The sequence below is a fragment of the Trichomycterus rosablanca genome, chromosome 7 (assembly GCF_030014385.1).
Source record: "Trichomycterus rosablanca isolate fTriRos1 chromosome 7, fTriRos1.hap1, whole genome shotgun sequence".
NCBI classification, from domain to species: Eukaryota; Metazoa; Chordata; class Actinopteri; order Siluriformes; family Trichomycteridae; genus Trichomycterus; species Trichomycterus rosablanca.
In genome coordinates this window covers 25,019,006-25,025,426 of record NC_085994.1, presented here as the reverse complement: position 1 = coordinate 25,025,426, position 6,421 = coordinate 25,019,006, and positions in this window count along the sequence as shown.

Sequence of the window (6,421 nt, the reverse complement as noted above, 5' to 3'; positions counted from 1 at the left end):
AACTGGAGATCCTTTGATCATCTTTGCTCATCAAAGACTCAGCCTTTCCTGGATGCTGCTTTTGTACCAAACCATGATTACAATCACCTGTTGATTTCACCTGTTGATTTCAATTATTTATCATTATTTAGTTTTTTCCCGTAATTACTAGCCCTAAATTGGCCCCGTCCCAACTTTTTTTGGAATGTGTTGCAGGCCTGAAATGCAGGAATGGATGTTTATTAACAAATGAAATAAAGTTGAGCAGATAAAACATGAAATATCTTGGGTTTAAACTGGCAATCAAATAAAAGTCAAAGTAAATGTAAGGAACACTGCATTTTTATTTTATTTGCATTTTCCATACTGTCCCAACTTTTTCTGATTTGGAGTTGTCAATTGATCAGTAAATACATTGGAAATGTTTTCTAATTTATCAGTTAAATAAAGATTTAACAAATCACAGATTCTTCTTTTTACTGCATTTTACAAAAAAAAACAGTTTAACCAGTTCTATTGACATAGGTTAAGTAGTGTGCCTTAATGACCTTCCAAGTCAACAGATTAGAATAGACCAACTTGTCACAAAAATTTTTGTCTGACAATAAGTGTTGGAACTGAGACTGTTGTAAAAGCAGAAGTCAAAACATTACCAAGAAGTTCATGCATCAAAACACTCATACTTAACCACAAATAAGTGTGTTCGGCGTGGCACTTCTTTTTAAGCAGGATACACCTTAAGTTCCTGTCGTATGTAAGGTTTGGGGTTGTCTCACTAAATGTAAAAAAAAACATTCTCTGTGAAACCAGAAAAGTATTTCTGTTACATAAATGCAAATTATAATGTGTTTATATTCAAAAGTTGAGGTCCCCCCCCCCCCCAATTTGATGGGTTTAGATGTTTAGCTGTTTACTGCCAAGAGTTGTATAAAAGTAAATATGTAAAATAAACAGTTTGTTTTCAACTAGTGACAACAGTTTGAGTAAGGTCCTTTTATGTTTCAGCATGACTCTGCTCCTGTACACAAAGTACACAAAGCAAGGTCCTAAAAGACCCCGCCTGCCCAGAGCTCTGTCTTCTACTTAGTTTTTTTTTTATTATTGTTTTGTTTACGCATTTTCTCCGTTCTCCTTTTTAGCACGTCCAACTGCCTGATTGCGTCATGCTTCCTCTCCACCAATGCCAATCCCTGTTCTGATTGAGGAGAACGAAGCTAACCCACGCCCCCTCTAACACGTGGGCAGCATGCCGTATGCATCTTATCACCTGCACCATCCAGCTGAGTCCCCGCCTGAACAACAGGCCAATCGTTGTTCATGTGGCCGCTCAGCCTTAGCTGGCAGGCAGAGCTGAGATTCGATACGATGTATTCGAGATCCCAGCTCTGGTTCCAGAGTGTGTTTTTACCACTGCGCCACCTGAGCGGCGTCTTCTACCTAGTTAAACAGGTTTGGGATAGACCGGATTGCAAGGCAGGCTGACCAACTGGATTGTATTTATTAAATATAAACACATTTTAAATGTGCTGTCTGCAACACACTCAAAAAAGTTGGGACAAGAGCAAAGCAGGTAAACTGGTAACAGGAGAGTGGCACAGTGACTTGGTGGGTAGCACTGTTGCCTCTTAGCAAGAAGGTCATGTCCTCTCCCTGTCTGTATAGTTTCCTCCCACAGTCCACAGACATATATTCTCACCCATCTGAAGTTGTTTGTGGTGTCCCGCAGGGCTCTGTTCTAGGACCTCTCTTATTTATAATTTACCTTCTATCTGTTGGTCAAATATTTAGGAAACATGAAATCCAATTCCACTGTTATGCTGATGACACCCAACTATACTTATTCACTAAACCTAATGCTTTCCTCCCACCTTCTACCCTATCTGACTGCTTAAGCGAAACTAAAAACTGGTTCTCTAAAAACTTCTAGGTCACCCTCAACTAAACACATCACTCCAGTTCTCAGACAGCTTTATTGGCTCCCCATAAATTATCGCATACACTTCAAGATCTTATTATTCACATTCAAAGCTCTACATAGTCTAGCACCCTCTTACATCTCCAATTTACTCCAAGTCTACAATCCCACCCGCACTCTTAGGTCTTCCTTAGCCTTCCAGCTTTCTATTCCTTCTGTCCGCCTGTCGACTATGGGCGCGAGGGCTTTTAGCCACTCTGCCCCTTCTCTCTGGAACACCCTCCCAATCCATATCCATACTATTGATTGTTTCTCTACTTTTAAATCCCAACTTAAAACTCACCTCTTCAAGCTAGCCTACTACTAATCTTTTACAAAATTGCCTGTAACAGTGTTTGACATTGAACTTGAACTGATGAATCATGTGTACCCTGTAACTACCTGTCCTGTCATGAATGTAACCAAAGTGTAAAACATGATGTTAAAATCTTAATAAACAAACAGAATTGGTAACAGGCAGCTGAGCTGTAAAATACGCTAGCACAGTCATCCGGCTGGACTGGGCGGCTATATGAACAACATTTGGCTGTTGTTCATCCAGGGAAGGGAAATACCGGATAGGGACCTCATAACTGATGCAAATATGACCTTTGCTGGCTGATTTATCGCGTCTACACAGAGTAGAGGAATAATGCAATCAGGGTGTGGCTCTCCATGCAAAGATGCAGTCGGCTACTGCACACATGTCGGAGGGGGCGTGTGTCAGTTCGCTCTCCTCAGTCAGGGCGGGGGTCAGCACCAGTAGAGAGGAAGCATAAAGCAATTGGTTCAAAATTGGATACACTAAAAATCGGGAGAAAATTCATTAAAAAAAGAATTAGTAACAGGTGAGATTTAATGTTAAAGAAAGGATCCATCTAACGTTCCAACGAAAGTCAAAACTGTTATTACCAAAATGTGCAAAAGCCAACATCTATCATAGTATGAGGTACATCAGTGCACGCAGAATTGGTGTAGGACATGAAGGGTTTTTTATTTTTGCTTTTGGCATTTTTTATTTAATTTAAATGCCAGTTCATCTATTATTTAATGGTAAAAAAATACATGTTGAAAGGTAGACCCTACGCTCTGACCCCAGTGTAGCTTCCAAAGAAGCTGGGATACGCAAAGAAAGAATTTTGTTGTACTATACACGTGTATATGTATATATATGACAAATAAAAACATTCCATTATTTGATTCTATTCTATTGGGACAGCAGGGACATTTGCTCTGTTCTGCTCTCCTCTCGACCTATCATCCCTTTTCCATGTCACCTGCTATTACTGCCCTGTCAGCATCTTGTATTCTCTCTCTTTCTCTTCTCTGAATGCACCAGAGTGAACATGGAAAAAATATTAGCAGTAAACAACTGGAATTCCTTACCATAAAGTTTAGGAATTAAGTAAACTTCATGAGTATTAGCTACACTATATTGCCAAAAGTATTCACTCACCCATCCAAGTCATTAAATTCAGGTGTTCCAATCACTTCCATGGCCACAGGTGTATAAAACCAAGCACCTAGGCATGCAGACTGCTTCTACAAACATTTGTGAAAGAATGGAGCTCAGTGAATTCCAGCATGGTACCGTGATAGGATGCCACCTGTGCAACAAGTCCAGTCGTGAAATTTCCTTGCTACTAAATATTCCACAGTCGACTGTCAGTGATATTATAACAAAGTGGAAGCGATTGGGAACGACAGCAACTCAGCCACGAAGTGGTAGGCCACCTAAAATGACAGCGGGGTCAGCGGATGCTGTGTAGAGAGCTTCATGGAATGGATTTCCATGGCTGAGCAGCTACATTCAAGCCTTACATCACCAAGCGCAATACAAAGCGTCGGATGCAGTGATGTAAAGCACGTCGCCACTGGACTCTAGAGCAGTGGAGACGTGTTCTCTGGAGTAACAAATCACGCTTCTCCATCTGGCAATCCGATGGACGAGTCTGGGTTTGGCGGTTGCCAGGAGAACGGTACTTGTCTGACTGCAATGTGCCAAGTGTAAAGTTTGGTGGAGGGGGGATTATGGTGTGGGGTTGTTTTTCAGGAGTTGAGCTCGGCCCTTTAGTTCCAGTTAAAGGAACTCTTAATGATTCAGCATACCAAGAGATTTTGGACAATTTCATGCTCCCAACTTAGTGGGAACAGTTTGGGGATGGCCCCTTCCTGTTCCAACATGACTGCGCACCAGTGCACAAAGCAAGGTCCATAAAGACATGGATGAGCAAGTTTGGTGTGGAAGAACTTGACTGGCCTGCACAAAGTCCTGACCTTGACCCGATAGAACACCTTTGGGATGAATTAGAGTGGAGACTGTGATCATACATAGTAGTACACAATACATACATTATACATTACACAAGCATTGCTACTACAGGGAGGTTCACTCGAAAGAGGCCCCGAATATTCTGCAATAGCTCTCGCTAGGACAAAGAAATCTAAACAAAACAACATGCAATGTGCTCCTCAGTATATGGAGCAACAAACAAGCCGGGATGCCCCTGCATCAGAGCGATGAGGTAGCCGCCGGACAGCCGTCGCGACGTTTAACCTCCGTTTGCAACTTCTGGGTGCATACCCCATACAGTGGGGCCAAAAAGTATTTAGTCAGCCACTGATTGTGCAAGTTCTCCTACTTAGAAAGATGAGAGAGGTCTGTAATTTTCATCATAGGTACACTTCAACTATGAGAGACAAAATGAGAAAAAAAATCCAGGAAATCACATTGTAGGATTTTTAAAGAATTTATTTGTAAATTATGGTGGAAAATAAGTATTTGGTCACCCACAAACAAGCAAGATTTCTGGCTCTCACAGACCTGTAACTTCTTCTTTAAGAAGCTCTTCTGTCCTCCACTCGTTACCTGTATTAATGGCACCTGTTTGACCTCGTTATCTGTATAAAAGACACCTGTCCACAGCCTCAAACAGTCAGACTCCAAACTCAACCATGGCCAAGACCAAAGAGCTGTCGAAGGACATCAGTAAGAAAATTGTAGACCTGCACCAGGCTGGGAAGAGTGAATCTACAACAGGCAAGCAGGTTGGTGTGAATAAATCAACTGTGGGAGCATTTGTACGAAAATGGAAGACATACAAGACCATTGATAATCTCCCTCGATCTGGGGCCCCACGCAAGATCTTATCCCGTGGGGTCAAAATGATCATGAGAACGGTGATCAAAAATCCCAGAACTACACGGAGGGACCTGATGAATGACCTGCAGAGAGCTGGGACCAAAGTAACAAAGGCTACCATCAGTAACACACTACGCCGAGAGGGACTCAAATCCTGCAGTGCCAGGCGTGTCCCCCTGCTTAAGCCAGTACATGTCCAGGCCCGTCTGAAGTTTGCCAGAGAGCATATGGATGATCCAGAAGAGGATTGGGAGAATATCATGTGGTCAGATGAAACCAAAATGGAACTTTTTGGTAAAAACTCAACTCGTGGTGTTTGGAGGAAGAAGAATGCTGAGTTGCATCCCAAGAACACCATACCTACTGTGAAGCATGGGGGTGGAAACATCATGCTTTGGGGCTGTTTTAATGCAAAGGGGACAGGACGACTGATCCGTGTTAAGGGAAGAATGAACGGGGCCATGTATTGTGAGATTTTAAGCCAAAACCTCCTTCCATCAGTGAGAGCATTGAAGATGGAACGTGGCTGCGTCTTCCAGCATGACAATGATCCCAAACACACCGCTCGGGCAACGAAGGAGTGGCTCCGTAAAAAGCATTTCAAGGTCCTGGAGTGGCCTAGCCAGTCTCCAGACCTCAACCCCATAGAAGATTTGTGGAGGGAGTTGAAAGTCCAAGTTGCCCAGCGACAGCCCCAAAACATCATTGCTCTAGAGGAGATCTGCATGGAGGAATGGGCCAAAATACCAGCTACAGTGTGTGCAAACCTGGTGAAGACTTACAGGAAACGTTTGACCTCTGTCATTGCCAACAAAGGTTATGTTACAAAGTATTGAGTTGAACTTTTGTTATTGACCAAATACTTATTTTCCACCATAATTTACAAATAAATTCTTTAAAATTTTGTCATTTTGTCTCTCATAGTTGAAGTGTACCTATGATGAAAATTACAGACCTCTCTCATCTTTCTAAGTAGGAGAACTTGCACAATCAGTGGCTGACTAAATACTTTTTGGCCCCACTGTACCTCTTCACTTAGTCACTCAACTTCTCATCAGGAGGGTGGTGTATTTATTTATGTGTATTTGTATTTTATTCAATTATTGACAAAATGACGTATATTTACACAATTACAGTTACAGCACAAAATGACAGTAAAATGCTGGTATATCGTCTACTATTGGGGCATGTTCCCCATGTATATTCCTGTTCAAAACTACTATTTTAATTTATCCCAAACGTTTACAGCTGAGTTAAGGCTAGGGCTCTATAGGCTGCCCATTGAAGCTCCTCCACAGCAATACCCTTAAACTATGTTTTAACATGCTTCATATACAGAGGCAGGT